The 20423-nt window shown below is 32.8% G+C and overlaps 1 protein-coding gene across 6 annotated transcripts in view; it reads right to left on the minus strand.

Moving 5' to 3' along the window:
• The window catches only part of Fur2 (furin-like protease 2), a 319156-nt gene that overhangs the window by 71392 nt on the left and 227341 nt on the right, over positions 1-20423 (minus strand). For 5 of the 6 annotated variants that reach the window (XM_070110819.1, XM_070110817.1, XM_070110814.1 and 2 more), the window contains one exon: positions 16957-17130. The exons of the other annotated variant lie outside the window; for it this stretch is intronic. The gene's annotated coding sequence lies outside the window, so the exon portion shown is untranslated. The remainder of the gene's footprint in view (positions 1-16956; positions 17131-20423) is intronic. 6 annotated transcript variants of the gene reach the window in all.

Consider the following 20423-nt stretch of genomic DNA (forward strand, 5'->3'; position numbering starts at 1 on the left):
GCGATTTTTGGAAAGAGGTTCTTCAACTGCGGCATTCTCCGTCGATGAATCATAAAAAGGGGTCGTTTATTAAAAAAAAGTTTAATTTTATTAAAGAATTTTGTGTGGTCCAAAAAACTGGTAGGTCATAGTATGGAGAATACATACAGAATATGCAGAAAGAACTTTTGATGTTGATCTGATTATATGCTTCCAACTAATCACTCAAGCAAATTTGAAAAATATAGTTGTGCGAAAAACATGCTTAAACCGTAAACCGATAGAGCGATTGAACTGAGCGTTGACACTTGATAAGGATGTGGCTCAAAACACCTTTGGGTTATCGATTTAAGGTTTCAGTATGTTATTTTTACAGGTATAGCCTATCGAATTATGAAAAAACGATTTTTAAGAATTCCACACCAGATGTGCCGCGTTATAAGGCTTCATAATTATCAATAAATTTTTAATATATTTCACCCTCTAAATTTTTGCTGGCTTAGAAGCGCATTATCTGTTACAAATATATTCCATAAACCTCTAACGTTGTATATGCCTCATAGTTTGTGTTAGAAATTGGAGTTCTAAGTGCAGACAGATCCTCAGGAAATAAGGCAATCACTGTAGATGCTTCCTTTGGCAGCAACTACACCTTACAGCACTCCAATAAAAGAAATCCGGGATGGTAAGGGGAAAACACAAACCCAGTCTTTTGATGGCGACGCTAAATGAGTATTGTGCGTAATAACAATTTTCCGAGTATGGTTTCCTATTACACAATATGATAAAATGTTGCACGCATCCTGCTAACAGAGTGTCATGCAAGGCGCATAAAAAGTGACAAAGGAAAATGTGCACCACGCACGCACACTAAGCAAATATAACAATAATAATAACAATGAAAGAGGAAGCGAATGCTAAAATAACAACTACGATGCATAAGCGTAAATATACCGTTAGTGCTGACACAATAAACAACATATGCAGGAAAGAGAGGGCGGTTAATAACTACTTACATGTGTGTGGATTAGGGTATGTTAACAAGTGGAGCAACGCTCGCTTCAGGTAAGTTAAGTAGGCATTAGCCAGAACGTATGCTTGTATTACAAGTGGAAGGTAGAAACGAGTGAAGGTAAATTGTTATTGTATACCACGTGCTTGCTCGAAGGGAGGGTGGCGCAAAAAATGCTTCAAAAGTCGGTTAGTAAGATGCTTGTATTCTTTAGAAATTGTTTTTTTGCAACATTGTGTGCTGCTGCTGTTGTTGCTGCTGTTGTTAGCAGTGTAGTTCTAGTAGTTAATCAGCCACCTGCTCAAGTGTTTTCACGACTGCTTAAAGGCTGTTGTGAGACAAGTTACTCATCAAGTTGCCTCTTATGCGCACACAGGTACACGTGTGGGGGTATGGGGCTGAGGAATTTATCGCTAAGCGACAGCATTTATGCTTTTGCACTTACTTTGTGCGCGTATTTATGAGCGCTTACTGGTTAGTGTACACACACGTGCTGATTATATGTGTGTGTACTGATTATGTGTGCGTGTATGTATGTGCCTCATTTATATTTAAGCAAATGACAAGTCATTAACCGTTGAATAATTGCCACATGTCTGGAATTTGTAGGTGTTTATGTTTAAATTTTACTTTCAACACTCAAATTAATGTCACTTATACGCACCGGTGCACCATACATTAAGGGTACATAAGAGATTAGGTAAATGCTGATAGATGTTTTTTGGTTTTATTTTTGGAATTTAGTGTCTACCATTTCTATAGCGTTTGTGTGGTCTTGTCAACTTTGCATGACATTGCTTTAGCGCCGCCATTAATTTTAGTTGACACATAGACAAAATGGAGGTAGGAATGCTGTCAGCAAAGGCCATTAATCTGCTGAGGATTAAATTTAGCAGATTGTTAAAGCGTTCAGTCTGGACGTAAAGGTTAGCTTACTAAGTATATATAAAGAAAACAAGTTTTACACTTGTCTAGGTGATTTTTTTGTAAATATTTCTTGTTGTTTTCTACAGTTATTACTCTAGTCAATGTAATTTTTTTTTTTGTGAGTATTAATTAAGTTTTTTATATAAATGGGATATACAATTATAAAAAAAATTGTAAGCATAATACTCTCTCAAAAATATAATAAACAGATTTCAAACTCACGCAAAAACACTGCCTACAAATAGGCGCATTATTCTTAGCGAAGACACATACCAAAAAATTTATTGTGGTAGATATAAAATGCATAGTATAATTGAATTTCGTTACGCATTTCTGTATTTTAAACTTCAATATTAATATTTTATCTTATCTGAGATTTAAATAAAATATATTTACACACCTAATTTGAAATTGAAAAGAAAACCTTTTTTTCATATTTCGATATATTTATTCTTTGGAAATAACATACCAAAATTTTAAATCGATATCTCAAATAGTTTTGGAGTTACAGGCTTCTAAAGTGCAGTCACTCAAAACTTATTTTTCGAACTTGCTTGATTGATAACTCAGAGACAAATTGTCCGATGCCTATCAAAAACCGAATTTCCGCGAACGACCATAATTTTAGGTAAATTCAACTTTGGTAAAAAAACACCACCATTTTGTAAATTTTTGCTTTTGTTTTTTGAGCGCAGGTCATAGTGCGGACAATATCTTCAAATAGAGATTTTTTGGTTAGGTTTAATTTAATTTTTGATGCAGTAGCTTTTTTTTTAATTCCCTAGTATAGCCCCTTAGTATATCCAGATACTAATGTAAATATCTATATACCAAACATAAAATAATTATATTTAGATAACGAATTTTTTTTACACGCTTCTATATTTATAGCGAAACTTTTTTGTGGCGAGAAATTTCACGGGCTATCAAAAACGGTATCAAATTCATTAACTAACTTCAAGCGACACAGACACAATTTTTATGATATTTCATAAGAAAGTGCACATAATATGGTATATTAAACATTATTTAAGTTGTGGTTGCGTATATAAATAAAAATATATTACATTTAAAGCCCGTTAACCAAGTAGACTGACAGGCAGAGAGGTAAAGTGAGAGTGGGTGTGAGCTATAAATAAAAAGGAAAACCACCTCAAACCCAGACAAATCAATACAAAGGTCAGCTACTGCTCAAACACTCACTCACTCTTTCACACGCCGGTCTCGGCAAAAGTTTTGCAACACGCCTGAATCCCCAGAGGCCAGTCGTTTTATGCGCCATTTCAAACTCAGTCGGATATTTCTTAAACCATCGCATGCAGACAGGCATTTTTATAGCTTTAAATATTTCTTTTACTCGTCTGCTGGAATTTATCTAGTCTCATGAAGGTTGCCAGAGGTCGCCGAAAGGTTTAAGTCGTAAAAATGTTTGCATCAAGGCCAAGGCTTGCTCGTTTACATGCAAGCGTCTTTAAAGCATGCAAAAATATGGCAATTCAAATAATTTTTATTTATTTATGCATTTGTTTATGAAGTGAGTGACATATGTTTGTCTGTGTAACGGTGGCGTTGGTCTATAAATTTCAATAGAAATGATATTATTATGAATCTCTAATGCCTAACTGGTGGTGATTGTTTAGTATGTTAATATTGTTTTGGGAGTTGTATTTAAACTTGATTTATTGCACGTCTGTCATAAATATACAATGAAGATATTTATGGACATTTAGGGAATATATTTATCTATATGTATATATATAATATTAGTAAGGTCTCGAAATATATGTGCAAATGCGTACATCTTACTGACAGGTATAAAAAAGCACTGAAGTGTTCAAGTGTGTAATAAAAAAACCGCCGTGAGAAAATATGAAATTTAAGGGGTTTGAAAAAAATTTAATGGAAGCGAGTCGTAAAAATTTTAAGAGTATTCAAATTATATTAAAAATTATTTGGGGAAATAACAACTAGATACTATCTTTATATTTAAATATATTATATTACATAGGACTATATATTATTAAGAAGGGTTACTTAACCAAATATGAATTATTTTGTTAGCAAATTTGGTGCGCGACTTCGATAAAATAAGCCTAAATGCAGGCAACGTTTTTAAGATGAGCAGTAGTACTAAAATATTATATAAATGTCGATGCTAGTATAGCTACGAAATATAATCAAAAGGGTTTAAAGTTGTTAAATAATATTCCGACTACTATAAAACATGCAGTTGGAGTAAAAACCAAATGAATTAAATTATTTAGTATTTAATATAATATATTTAAATATAATTATATTAATCTCAGCATTTATGGTGAGTGACTGCGCTAAAAATATATCTAAATGTAGGCAACGTTTATTCGAAATTATCACCAATGGCCACTTGTGAATTCTGAAGATAGTTTAATAAGAATTATATTGAAAATAGTTAGCGGTATCTAATAATTTAAGGAATCTTAGTGAGCATTAAATAAACTAGTAGCCATTTGAATGCTATTTATATCATTGCCAAAAGTTTTGGTTAATGGCTTGGCTAAAAGTATGCCCAAATGTAGGCAACGTTTGCTGTAAGTAATCAGTAAATCCTGATTGTGTATTAGTACGATATAAATTGAAAATAATTGAGTGGAGAGAACGGTGGAGTAAACATCTAAATACTGCTTATATCATTGGCAGAAATTGTGTCACGCCTTCATATAAAAAGGTGCTTAGATGTAGGCAGCATTCTACAATGAGTATTTTTCCATGTCCAGCGACAGATAAGGATGAGAATAGGTCTATAAAAAATTAAATAATTAAAGGCTATTCTAAATACAATTTATGAACTCCAGTCTAATAAAAAAGTTCTTGTTATTCTCAAATACTTTGAAGTCGACGACATCAAGTTATAACTTCAGTGCTTACCAACAGTGTTAACGTGCCAAAACCAAAGTGCAAGTATGCTTGTAATTTGGCTAACGGCGAATATTTGTCAGACCACGGCTAATTGAATTGGATTTATGCTGCTGTCACTCACCAGCAGTATTTCCCGCCGACTTATTTCCTCACTTGCGTGAAATTGCATTATCTTTTCACTTGGCGATTGCCATTGCCAAGTAGAAAAAGACGAATTTTGCATTTAGCGAGTTCACTTGCTACTGCAGCAACACTAATTCAAGCGGCAATGTTGGCACTATGACGACAAAACGATGGCTGGCGATAAACGGCAGCATTGATCAGTGACAGCAGAGGCCGCGCATTCACTAAAGCGAAGGTGGACACCAATCACCAATCAGCAATTGAGCGCAACAGCTAGAGATTGCCGATTGAAATGGCGGTGTCCTCACCGTCACCGCACGTTGTTTGCTCATAAGCGATGCCATTGCTTGCTTTTCACCAAATGAACCGGCTAAGGGGTGTGTGCGCGATTCATTCAAATGCCTTTTCGATAGCTGCTGCCTTATTTTCGTGGCAACAGTTCGCATTTTTTTGCTAAAGGGTGATTTTTTAGAGGTTTACATTTTTAAGATCCAGTTTTGCCAATTTTTTCACTACAATAGCCTTTAAATGGTTTCGTTATTTTTGAATATAAATGTACTGAGAGAATCTTTTAAGCATTATTCTACGCTTGAAGTTATATAAACACAAATTTCTTTGTAGCACGAGTTTTGAAAAAAAATTTTCTGTAATTTTAAACGTCATTTCACTGTACCTAACCGAAGTATTAACAACCTTAATATCAAAACCATATTTTTGTTCTGACAGCTAGGTTTGACAGCCATTTTTTGGGAAAATTTTATGCAGCTAAAAGGGACACCTTGTATTTTTCAGCTGCGTGTGCAATCAACAGCATTTTTTCGATTCCTACAGCTTCCAGCGTACATATCAACGTTGTCGGACTAAATATAGATCGTAGGATTCACACATACTGATATACAGCCATTGTTCTCCCATCGCTTTTAGCTGTTGGAGCAATGCTGGGACCAAAAGGTGAATGCACTGAAGCAAGTCACGCAGACAGGATGTTAATTTGGCAAAGTGCAAATAAAGTGAATTGCCAAACACGAAATTAATGTCAGCATACATACATTTGCACCCATGTATATAAATGTACTTACATGTATGTGAAAATTAAATTGGCTATTGTTTAAAGTAGATTATTATCTATTTTTGTTTTCGAATTAATTTTTAACCGTCGTCGTCCGACTATTTATACCGGTCATACAGATAAAAAACTGAGAGTATTTGGGTAAATTAAATGCTTGATATTAAGAAAGACATTATCCATGACTATGTCATGTCTGTTGAAAGTTCACAAAAAATTAATTTTTTCTAACCCTTCTATAGGTATTGGCAGATTTTGCTGATTTAATAATGGCGTGTGTCTTCTTCGTTTCAAAATCTTTCAAATAATTGATTTCAACAATGAAGACATTATCAGCTCGCGAAAATGCTCTAGACAAGAGCTTTCTTTCTTACAACAGATATATATATCTTACCAACCAGTTTCATGAACTAAAACTAGGGAAATTCCATGTCGTTTAAGACTTGTTCTGAGTTTGAAGTATACATCGGATAAGTATTAAGAATATTTTCGATGTTTCTGGAAGAAATTTCTGATTTCTTGCGATTGTCCAAGTTTAATGGGAAGCTGCAATTCGCTGACTAGTTCTCAATTATTAAACACACATTTGCGACAAATGTCTAAGATTGTGAAGGGTTAGTCCAAATACCTTTAACTATATACTATACTCTAACTGCCATGATCGCCAGACATAATGGAATTATCTGGGTATTTCTGGTGTCGAGCTTTGTACAACCATTTTAGAAATATTTTTTGTAATTTAAATATGTAAAAATATATCTTTCAAGACGTGCAAAAGTCGCATCTACTCAAACAAAAATATTTTCCTTATTTTTTCAGTGCTTTCAAAACTTAATGCACACAAATGCTCTACTTGTGTCGTGTTTTTGTGGAGTTTATTGTTATTGTTTTTTTATGTTCAAATAACAATGCAATTGAAATGTGACGACGACAAGCATATCCTTTTAATTTTATGCACGTTAGTATCGTTGACTAACGGAATAAAAGTCTGAAAGTACACACCTACATATGAATATATATTCATTTATATATTTATTTTTATGTATGCATATTTTTACACAACTGTATGCTTTGTGTGAGATATTTTTCAAACAATTCACTCGGTGACTGACTGACTGAGTGCGTGAGTGCCGCTTTGTTGCTGCTGTAAACATTTCTTTGTTTATTATGTTTGCATTATTATGTTGGGAGGTAAATGTAACATATTTTTTTAATGCACCACTAATGCATGCACGCTTGTTGCAAGCGTAATTTAAGGGAGTTTCATGAAATTTTTTGGAGCTTTAAATATTTGAATATCAACAAGAAGGTATGTAATGGAAAAAATGTAGTTAAATGGAAATATTATACCCTAGTTTGCTCAAATCCGGTTAAAAAAGAGAAACAAATTTATTGCCAAAGATTTTTTTGTAATTACACAGTAGGTATGTCACCATCGATTTTTGCATATTTTGATAGTTTATACCTTTGAAAATAATATAATAATATTTTAAATCGATATCTCATATAGTTTTTGACCTACAGCTTTCAAAACTGTAGCCGCTCTGCACAATCAGCTTAATAAGTTTTTCTTAAAACATAATTTTTAGTTTTGCTTGAAATTACCCGGAAGCAAATGTTCAGATCACTATCAAAATTTTTTGTACCAGTATTTCATGAGCAGCACAGCGTTGATTTTGGCACGAATGCTTACCTCGTTACTGGTTCGAGGACTCACTGCTGGTGTACTTTTTGCTTTTCACATTACTTCACAAGAAGAAGTTAAGAAGAGGGAAACAGAGAATCTTTGCGGCAGAAATGTATATTAATATTTATTGGCTCTTTGTGGTAAATAATCGACGCCGGCGGAAATTACAGTCAAGCTATTGACAGTTAAGACGACATGATGGCTATTAAAATGACTTTTGTATAAGTACATACATATGTACAAGTATGTACATACCAGTAGCTATTTATTTCTTCTGAAGTAGTAAGCAAATACATATTAACAAAACCACATATATATGCATTACTTTTTAATACAATTTTTATATAAATACATACATTTTATAAGTATGTAATTAAGAATTCTTAGAATTTGATGATTTTTAAATTACTTTCAAATTCTAACCGAATTTATGCCCACGACGGCTCACATCTCGTTGAGCATCTCAAAAGTCTATGATTCGTACCACACCGAGCGGTTTGTGTGCAACAACTAGTAATAAATATAAACAAAAATAGTTATAAAACTGCAGTACCACGATATTTATGTGCATATTTCTAATGTCAAATGTCAGAAACATGCAAAAGTCCACTCCACTGAAATGTCAAGTTGCAACATTCTACATGTTTTTGCCAAATTTATTATTATATTACAAATGTATTTAAAAAATAAATAAAAACAATTTTTGGAAAATATAAATATAAATGTAAAAAGTTAAGTTTTAAAGCAAATTTAAGTGCTCTCTCTGCTAAAACAGCAACTAAGCAAAGCACCTGCTCTTCGATCTCGCAATCATGCCAAACACAAATCAGTTACAACTGCCACGCCAGCGCATTCCACACCGGGCATTTATTCAGACAATGCAATCTACATTATGTGTTTGTTGTTGTTTTTAAAATATTGTTTGTTTTTGTTTTCTCTCCATGGCATTTCTTTTCTTGTTACATTATGAACTTTTGTGCCCGTGATGAATGAATGTTGCGACAGACCGATGAACAGGACGAAATGGATGGAAAGCCAACAAGGCAGGCGCACATTTTTCTTAGCCAACAATTTTGCTGGCCATTGTACTTGGCAACATGACAACATGGCATTGTTGTTATTGTGCTGTTATAATTTCTATGGACAATTTTGTTTTTTTTTTTTGCTAGCGTCCTGCTCCCAGCATTGCACTGAAAAGCGAAAAATTGTAGTGAGGAAGAGAGAGAGAGAGAGCTGTTTGCTTTCCGTTTTCGGGTCGAAAAGTTAAATGATGGATGCGTTAGGAAATTAGAAAATACTTTTGCATGAAGTTAGATTGTAAAGAAGAAGAAAAAAATTAAAAATAGTCTAACAAATGATGAAATGTATGGAAGTGAAATGTGAGTAAAGAAGGCGCTCTTCAAACTATTGCAATTATGAGAAAAATGTGAAACATATTTTACTAACGGGAAATGTTGACGAATTTGTATGCAAATTGCTACAGTAATCAGTTTTAATTTGTTTTAAATATATATTATTAAGAACTATTAATTTTTTCTTTATTTGTTTGAAAGAAAATTGCCGCTACAAAGACTAAGCGTAATTTTTACAGAATATACTATACTCAAATACATACACGCATACTCTCACTAATACTTTCCGTTAATGTATGCGTTTATCTCTCATTTGAATTAATTGTTTTGCTTTCTCTCTTTAATTTGATACTATGTAAATATATTGGTCTCTTTTCATTGTACAACTTAATCTTAATATGATCTTCAATCACTTTCATCACCTCGCAATTTGTGCGATAATTCTATTTTCTTAATCCAATCATCGCCTAATGAAACAAATGAAACAATCGAATACATTTGATTACTCAAGTAAGTAATTATAACTGTAACGCATTGCAATTCACATAATTTCGTTTAATACACGAACACATATGTAAATACATTTATATTACACAACTAATATCTACCATATGTATGTGTGCACCATTACACTTTAGTATAAGTAACTGCTGCAAATTATTTGAATTCTAATTACGTTTCAATTAAAATGTATTAATTACATGTCATAGTTTGATTAAAACGTGAATTAGCAGCAAAATGTTTATGACATTTACATATTTGGCTGTCGCGATGGTAATTATATAATATATAGTCATAGGTCGTATGTATGTACCATATGTACTCATATATTTGTATGTGAGCTTCGAAAATGCTGAGTGAGAGTCTTTTAATGGCATATATATTCATTGAAATCATTGCAATAGATGAACTAGATTAATATATTTTAAATGAAGTTTTGATTATTTTACAAGAATGCCAGCATATTTATTTATAAGCTTCCTAACGTTTCGATACGGTCGTGTCATTAGAATGGAACTCATATGGTTCTCAGTAAAAACCTAAACTTCAAAAGGCACGTGTATGCATTACACAGCTGAATCTTGAGATATGGCATTTTGAGTCAAGCAAGTTGTGATTTTTTTTTAACATGTGAAATTGTTAAGAAGAATATTTACCTTCCGAATATTTATTTTATAAATATTTTTTCATGTTTTGTCTTGTCCTCAAGGTGAGAAGCCTTTTACGTCTAAAGAGCATATTTCCTCAAAATCTCTGCTTAACAGTTGTAAAAATCAAGACATTTTGAATGCTCTCAGTAAAAACTCATTGGAAATGGATATTTATTTTTAGATTCGTCAAGAATACCACGGTTGATGCCATCAAGTCTTAATTTTCGTCGCATTTAAAAAAGTATGAAATTAAAATTTAAAAAGGATTTGGTATCTCAGTGAAATATTCGTTTCATACAAAAAGCTGGCCTGGACCTTACGCCAGACGAAACAACCGGTCGATATCGGTTATTAAAATTCAGTACACTACCCAAATGGACGCCACAAATAGGTTGTTTTGGAAGAAAACTTAAAAAAGCACCCAAAAATTGTTTTGACGATAAAATGAGCTTGATCGAGTTAGCTGACACCCTAGCGTGATAGAAAAGATGTTGGATATATCATGAAAATTTTGGATGTGAAAGCTCTGTGCCAAGCATTGCTCATGAACTTAAAATCTACTAAAATCAAATCGTATTGACGATTTTGTACAGTGATTTAAGCTATTCATTTGAAATGAAACTAAATTCAACTATCATTACACTTGATGGCATGCGATTAATCGAATCCTCTGCGGTCTGCAAGCAACATGCAAAAAGCATCACTAGTGACTATAAAATTGATAGCAAAGAAAGTTGATGGCATGAATTGCCTCTAAGTTGCCTCCGAAGCTCCGGATATGGGACGCAGTTACTTTTTTCTATTCTGAAATCTTTTGAGAATGCGCGCAACATCCAAGATAGACTTTGAAGCCAAATATCGATCGTTTCAAATACAATGAATAAATTCAAAGATGCCTACTAGATTAAATAATTAAATAGAATTTTACATATTTTCAGTCTGTCTTTTATATTTCAAGATTTAGTTTACTAAAAGCTATTCTGAAAAGTGTGCATAAGGTTTATAAAGGTGTGTGGAATAATCATCTAATAGTAGAACAGATAGAGAAGCCAAACATTTTAAAAGAAAACTGCGGATCATGAGTTCAAACCTCTGCAAAGCTGAACAACATATAAACTTAGGCGATATAAATGTTACATGTAAAATTACAATATAAAATTTCAGCAGATTGAGAATAAAATCTTCATGATTACTTTTGTGAACTCTTGCACTCGTAGATCAAAAATTTTGTATTATCAAGAAAAGAGTTAGTTGACTTAAATTTATACACCCAAAATGAAGCTGTAAAAGCAAGAGTACCAAATCTCTCTTCATTAGCAAAAGTCTTATGGAAATATTCAATATTTTTTCATTATCAACAATTACAAAGCCGTAAGCGTTTCCTTAAAACTATAAATATAAAAAACACATATAATATTTCCGCAATTTTATGAGCAATTTGAACGTTACGAAATTTCAATATAAATATTTTAGTTGCAAAATCAAAATATGCACATCTATTAAATGAAAATTACGCAATTGCTCGAACGAAACGCCAGTGAGCGGATACCGACCAAAATAATAAGTGGCAGCAAAATAGAGATAAGTGGGAAAAATGTTGACATTACAAAATGCCAGCAAGCGCCACGGCAAGCCATAACGGCAAATATTTAGCGACACAAAAAGGTGCGCGAACACACTGAAAGAGATATGTACCGTTATGGCAGTGGATTTGTATCGGCAAAATATTTGCAAAGCAATGCAATGGCAAACAGGCAGCGAGACGAACACAATGCAACGGTAAAATTGCGCGCTGCAATGTCTAATGGCACACATACAAGATGTTAAGGCATGATCGTGTGTGGCATAACACATGCCACAAGCCAAGCGCTCGCACAAACAACTGCTTACGTGCATACGTATGTAAGCATACATAAGTGTTTGTAGGTAACGGTAAATGCAACGAAGGTATGAGACTTTGTGCTTTGTTGCATGCAACAGCAACATATTTTAGTGCAACAAGAAACGCAATGAGCCATGAATTAGATGCCTTTTTGAGAAGCGGCATGCAAATACAAAAACAAATGAGATAAATGTCCAAATATGCATAATCACCACTCAAAATACTGTTATGCGCGAAAGAGTGTGCTCTTTTGAAATGCCGTAATTGCGAGAAATTAGTGCGTGAGTGTATATAGGAATGAGGTGAAAGGATGCATAAAGCTGCATGTTTGAATAAAATTATTATGCAACGCTTGAGTTATATCATGTAGGTATGAGTATGCCAAACAGCGCTTACAAAAATAGCGAGCACACATTCCCGCGTTGCATAAAGTGTGCCACTTTGCCACTTTGCCACAAATTGTGGCACAAATAGCGCGTGAAGAAGGCAAGCGGAAATGGTTAGGCAAAGTGAAACGGCAAAATTAGCGTTCGCATATAATTTTTACCTTTTTTATTTGAAAAGGTGGGAAAGAGAGAATGAAGTCAAATGGTGGAGGTCCAACTAAAAATATTTTTGTTCATTTTATTCATACTCACATTCAGTTTTATGTTCATACTTATGCTCACGGTCATATTCATACTCATACTCATATTCAAATACATATTCATACACAAAGTAAATATTTTTTTATATACAAACTAATGAAACACATACATAACATAATATTCATACCTATACTTATGCATATATTTATACTCGTAGCCATATTAAAATTCACTCCCCTATATTTCAATTAAAATTCATTTATTCATTTTATTACTCATTCGTATAATTCTACTTATACTCATATTCATTTTCGTATTTAGTCAGACTCATATTTTTTTTTTGTTTATATATACACATGTACATATGAACATTCATACTAATATTCATACTTATACTCATACTCATATCCATAAATGTGCTTATTATAGTATTCACACTCATATTAAATTTTATACTAGTATAAATTTATTCTTATTAGTACTAATCATAAATCAAAACTCTACTCATACTTATATCTGCTATATATACTCATACTCATATTCATGTTTATACTTATTTTGATAATTAATAATCCTACTAATATAATATTAATATTAAAAAAATTAAATACATATTCATACTCATAATCATACTCATACTCATAATCATACTCATATTCATACTAATAATCATACTCATACTCATATTCATACTCATAATCATACTCATATTCATACTCATAATCATACTCACATTGATATGTATGTATATTTGTATTCATTTTTATTTAATGATAATTTATTTATACTGATTCTTATATTAATAATTCTAATTTGGTATTTATACTCATACTTACCATATATTTATATTTATACTTTTTTTTAATCATTAATACTCCTAGTATTAATATTGAAAAATTAAATAAATATTTATACTCAAAATCATACTCATGTTCATACTCATAATCATACTCAGTTTAATATGTTTGCATATTCGCACTCACTTTTTAATTTTATTATAAATTATTTATAATAATTCTCATATTAATAACTCTACTTATATTCGTTTTGGTATTTATACTCATACTTACCATATATTATATAATATTTATATTGATACGTATTTTTAATTCATACTCATACTCATAGACATACTGCACTCAAATTCATATTCATACCCATATTTATACTAGACCACATATTTCTTTTATTTCCATATTCAACTACACACAACTTCTTCCTAATCATGCATTTGGTTGCATTTTCACTTAGCGTCACGCCTCCGTTAAATTACCATTGCATATAAATTGCGCTCATTCATGTGGCGCTGCAAAATATGCTATGAGGTTGAAAATAAAAGCGAAAATATACACACGCATACATATATGAAAGTATGCGTCAGTGTGCGTGCGCAAATTGCTACAATTTATGTGGCTTTTATGTTGATATGCTGCGAAAAATTCCGTTCTATTTTATCAGCACCAACCATCTCATTTGATATGCACAGACAGGCTTATTTACCTATATACCTAAGCGCATACATATTATATGATATAGCTGAGTTTGTGGAATACGCACGCTCGCGCGCCTAATTTTAGGCTACCGTACTTTCCGGTTTTATTTTGTCTATTGCCATAAAAATTTGCATTCGGTGTTCTATGTGTTAAGAGTTTTTTGGGAAAGTTACATGCATAATGCACACGTAAGCTAGTGGTGTTGTTGTTTTGCAAAAACCATACATCATATTTAATTTCTTGCCTCATATTTGCTTGCACATATGTATGTACTTACATATGTATGAATATAGAGCAATCAGATTTTGCCAGTTGCTTTTTCTTTAATTTAAATATTCGTGCTTTTTGTTGTTGTGTGTTAAAATTGTGGCATTCTGAAGTGAAACTTTTTCGGCACGGTACAATAAAATCGATCGTTTGCAACGAAACTGTGTGACACGTTACGATGACATTTCACTAAGCAAAAACATGGTAAAGTCTGAAAGGATTTAAGTTTTTCTTGGATGATTGTATAGAGCTTGAACGCTTTGATACAAAAGTAGGTAGTCAATAGGTTGCCACATGTTTGCGAATTGTAAGTCAAAAAAATTGTAAAATTATACATTACAAATAGAAGAGCTTAGAAAACATTTATATTTAAAAATATTTTATAGGGTTGCCATCTGTTTTCATTTGTCATTAAATTGAATTTAATAAATGCATGAAATATGGGCAGTCAACCAAGCAGGTTTAAGACAAATGCTTTTCTTAATATTTATAATTATATTTTAGGTAAGGGTTGCCACCTTTTTTATTTTTATTCAATTAAATTGGCATAAGACGATTGCGATATCCAACTAGACAGTTTTAAGGAAAAAATCGACAAAACGACAAAATACAAGGGTTGCCACAAGTTTTAAAAAATTATATTTAACAAGGGATAACTACAGTATTTTAATATTGTTAGCAAGTAATATATGCTGCAGCATTCTGCAAAGTAATAGATATAATTTTAACATATCTTTAGGCGCTAAACTTCAGTTTTTACAATTTGGTCTTAACATGACTTCTTGATGCCCGTTTTGAATGCAAACGTTATTTAAATATATAATAAAATTTACAAAATGTTACGTATTTAATGTGAAGCAGGTGCAGTTCTATCGCAATTAGTTTTCGATACGGAATTTAAATGCTTTGCGGCGCCTAAAATGCCACTACAATTTCTATAAGTTTATTGTTAGATGATACGAACGCTTTTGTTTCTTCATCGCTTCAGCTCATACTAGTTTTAGTTGACTTTTGCAAATGTAATATTTTTGTTTCTTATACTAACTACTATTGATATTTTTCTTTGCGCTACTGAAATTTGCACTCACTTTTTTTATTTTGTCATATATATAATTCCACAATTTATATCTCCATAACGCAATAGCTTTTATGTCAACGCTTTGGGTTTATATAATATGACCATAGCACTTATAATATTCATAAACTCATATCTTTTTCACACAACTTTCCTTTCTACTTTAGTTTCACTTAAAAATATATATCATTTCGCTATGGTTTTATGCAGCCATATAAAAATGGCACATAAATGTACGACTTCTTCTTCAACAAACTGTGTGAAACTCACTTCATTTGCCACACACTCAGACATGTGCAAAATGTGATTGTACTAACCTAACTACCAACTCCTTTAGCAAAAGAACTAACTGATTGTGTGAAAGAGAGTGCGCTCATATTTTAAAAAGCTTTCAGCTTCTTTCTCTATATAATATCTTCAACTCATTTTTGCACTTCACTGACTGCTTTCTTTGACATCAAAGCACGCAAATGCTTTGCAAGACGTTTCACTCCTTTTATTTTGAAATGTTTATATATTTTTGCGGTACTATACTCCATTTAAAATTTGTCACGTATTCAGTTAAATTCATTTATCTTCTTAAAAAACAAATATTTTAAAGAGAGACGTTGGCTTAATGGTAAAACAAAAATAAATAGTAGTTGTTCTAAAAATATATATTTAACCGTTCGTTGCATTTCGTGAAAATAAAATTACATAATTCTGAGCAGAACACGCAATGCCTCTTTTGTCCAATGCGAAAAACTTAAACACCAGTTTTTCACTTAAACATACAATTTCGCTTTATGTACTTATATATTTACTAACGAACTAATGACTATCTGCATTTGATTTATAACTTCAGGTACAAGTAGATGGCCAATTGGTATGCAAATTTCTTTATATGATTAGTGCACCAAGAATTTTTAAAACTGACTTGAAAGCTATACCTTTAGGGAACTCTACGTTTAAAAACAAGAAAAATCGTAAGTTTTACTTAAACTTTGAGGTCTTCTTTTGAATTTTAGAACAAAAAAATTTGCATTTATAACAACTTCGAGTTAAAAATTACCACTAGGGTTGTTGCAAAAAATTTTCAAGTATAGATTTTTATGCAAGATATCGATATCGATATACTGAACTTGGTATACACTATAAGAAAAAATTTTCAATCCCGCTCACTTAGGAACATATATCAGCCTATATAACTAAGATTGTTTCATTTAAGTAAGACGAAGTAAGTATTTTTTTTTTAATGGCAGGCCAAACTGAGTATAAATCAAGTAACAGCTGTGGAAATGACCAATTCCGAAAAAAGTATTATATATATATATTATAAGTTACACACATTTTTTTATTGAGATTAAAGCCTTAAGTTTATTATATCACCAAACAAATTTTTCGACAGCAATTCATATACAATTTTCTAAATAAAATAAATTTAATCTAAAATAAAAAAAAAAATACACAAACAAACTCACCTTTCAGTTACAGCGGCCTTTTTCAACTTAAACGAAGTACAAACTAAACTGGCAAACACAAAAAAGTGATGTGTGTAGGTATTTCCGAAGGACACTTTTCACACAGCGTGACAATGGCGACTTGTGTCGGCAACGCCTGTGACAATGATGGCGACACAATGGTGATGGCAACAGCTGTCGAAACAAAAATAGGGCGAAAGAGAAAAAAAGTAAAGAAATTCAATTAATTACCAGTGAAAAATGTAAATAACAACAAAATATATTCAAGTGAGTATATTGAAAAGTGTCCCCACAGTAAACACACCAACACATAGGCATTAACGGAGACAGCTAAAAAATCATTCACCTACTTTTAGGAGCCAATGCCATTAATTTCTCGCACTCTGCTTTTTTCGCCTAGTTTTCTTGCTGGCAAACTGCCGTCTACGACACTTGATAAATTCAGTGTGATAAAGTTTTATGGAAAAAAGTTGAAAAAATAGTGAAAAATAAGCAACAGCAACTACAACAGAACCGTCTGCATTCATGGAATGAGATAAATTACATTGCATGATAGTGGAAAATGTCCGGAGCTTCCTGCTGCTGCATACATTTAGTGTACACTCGCGCATAACTTGCTCGACTACTATGGTGCAATACGCACACTTTTCTCTCTCTACCTCTACGAGTGACGTCCGAGCATTGTGCGCTATGGAATTTTATTAATTCCTACATTTTCCAAGCAATTAAAAATTATTGACTAATTGCAAACGGATGTTGTGAGTATGATGATTACTCACACCAAAGCGGGGAGTGAGTTAGGCACAGAGGGCGGTAGAATGCAAGGGAGAGATACATGGTAAGATTGATGTTGCAGAAAATGTGTGGAAAAATGATGAAATTGATGTTGTTGTTTTTTATTATTCTCATTTTCCTTTGTTACTGGCCTTCCGCTACGGTTATTACCAACAATTTTTCACTTAGTTGCAAACGTAGATGAGAACTAAGTTAAGGAAGCAATTGCAATATGACAAGCTAACTGAAAAGAAGTAACGAATGGTGACTAGAAATGCGAAGTCTGAACACTGTAGAGTATATCAGGCGCGTGGTCGACCGCCGGTTGGTGAGTGCTGTGTGGGTTAGGGGTTTCGCGGTGATTGGTTGGTTGACTAGTCGAAAGAATGCAATTATGTTGAAAAGCAATTATATAAAATAATGTCACTGCAAGCCGATAGCAGTGAATATGAGACCAACGAAGGGTAGGGAAGAAGAAAAAAATGGATTAAAAATAGAAGTAGGGCAAAGGTCGACAAAAAAAAATATAACAAGTCTGCGCTGGCAGTGTCACAAATTAAATTGCATTTAAGGCACTGAGCCAAATGGCGAGGTGTTACGGTTAAGAAACAATTATTTCCAACAACAAAGACGAATGGAAAAACTTACAGTGAGCTTAAAAAGTTGAGGTTACGACTTGTAGCGCTCTATGTATTTAAAATGAAAAATGGCAAATTATATTTTAAGGAAATTAAGCACAAGACCTGATTACAGCCTTTGGCTTTAGATGCTTATTTTAATAGCTTTGGTTCTGTTTTGTCAAACCAAAAATTGCAAACGAATTTCTAGTCATATCAATCTTGTATCTTAAGTCAGATTTGGCAGCTATTATGCAAATAATTTAGCAAAGTTGAAATTGATCAAAAGGTCTTCCAAGTTCAAGAGGAAGCTAACTCCATTTTAAATAGTTACCGTACTACTTATCGGGTTTTAAAGCGTAGCCTGGACGAAAAATGTACTCATTTCTGATTGACAAAGTTCTGAAAAAGCTTCTTGACTGCAACACCAAAACTGTTGCACAAAGAAATCAAAGTAAATAGCTTTGACTACCAGGAGTAAGTAGTAAAATTGATCTATAAAGCTGGTATAAGAATGGATCTAACATGAAATAAACCAGAGTGTGTATTTTAAGGATCGATACTATAGTTTCTTGAGCAATATACAGTTGGTGGCCATTTTCGGCTATCGTTCTATCAAAGGATTTTGACAGGGCCAATTTCTGTAAATTTTTAAGTGTTAACTTAAAAAGGGACTCGTCTATGGTAAACTTAGTTTTGTGAAAGTTTTAGAGTCAAAAGTTTATAAGCTGTGTTATTAAAATATCTTTTGAGTTAGGGAATAGGTTCACAGTTTATCAAACTATCTTTCTAACTTTTAATTGAAAAGAATATCTATGATTTATGGGCGCTTCACTATACTATTTAACCCAGATAAGCCGTCGATGGTGTCCACTAAAAAAAAATTATTATTTTTACTAAAAGTGTGTTGAAAAAAATGTTACTTTCGCTGTTTTTCGAGAAGTAAACTCTATCCTGTATTGAAAGAGGCAAAATTTCGCAGTATATAAATCCAGCCAAAAGTTCAACTCGTTCCAATTTTTTCAAAAGCACATTACTTTACCTTCCCGATAGTAACAAAAGCGCCTCTACAAACAAGTGCTGAAACAACTAACTCGATAAAAAAATGATCGAAAAACTACACGAAAAATTACTGCCACACTCACTAGTCACGCACACAGATATGTCGTGAGCAAACAATTGCACTTTGTGGCCAACATAAGTCATCGAAAGAGTGATTTTGGTGAATTTAACCCTTTCACGTTCGGTTTATCAGCTAAGATTACGCGCTTCCCGACGTTGTGAGGCCGCAACTTCCTAACTTTGCTGACAACCGCAGCAGAGCAAAATGCAAAAGTTTATTTATACTCACGTCTCTATGTATATCAGCTAGTACAAAGGCAAGGAAATACAACTGTGGAACTAGTGAGTGCGTTCCGCGCAGCATTAACAGGGTGCGTCACGAAAGTATTTTTTAGTGATTGAGGGAAGATTTTAGAAGTAGAAATTAGAAATTTGAAATATAAAATAATTCAGAGAACTTTTCAATACTGTTTAGGCATTAAAGTAGTAAGCTTCGGATTGTTTGACTAAATTTCGGTTTTAAGTCAAGAGAATGCTCATTATGGTGTCCGAATATAGAAAGAATTTTATTACATCACTTTATAAAAATTGTATATAATAACTAAATTGACACCCTGTATCTGAACATGCAAACTCATCGATGCAATGTGTTGCTAGGCAAGCCACCACGACAATACCTCCATATGTATGTAATGTTGCTGCAGAAAAATTGGTGTGAAAATGGAAAATTGCACGTTTCGTATGCTCTGCGATGCGGTGTAGTGTGTGGTGGTGTTGGTAGTGGCAGCCGCCTCGGTTATCATCATAAATCATGTTTTTAGTTTTCACACTCTTCCGTAGCGCGCATGTTGGTCGGTCGGTTGGTAGGTTGGTAGGTTTGGGTTTTTTTGCGTTAAACTTTTTGGTATTTCAGTTGTGTGGCAACATTAATTCTATCAATTCTTCATGCTGTCTTTTTTATAACTTGCAATTTTTTCAACACTATTTTTTCGGCTACTACACGTAATTTTTCGC

This window comes from Bactrocera oleae, chromosome 5, assembly GCF_042242935.1.
Source record: "Bactrocera oleae isolate idBacOlea1 chromosome 5, idBacOlea1, whole genome shotgun sequence".
In the NCBI taxonomy this organism is placed as follows: domain Eukaryota; kingdom Metazoa; phylum Arthropoda; class Insecta; order Diptera; family Tephritidae; genus Bactrocera; species Bactrocera oleae.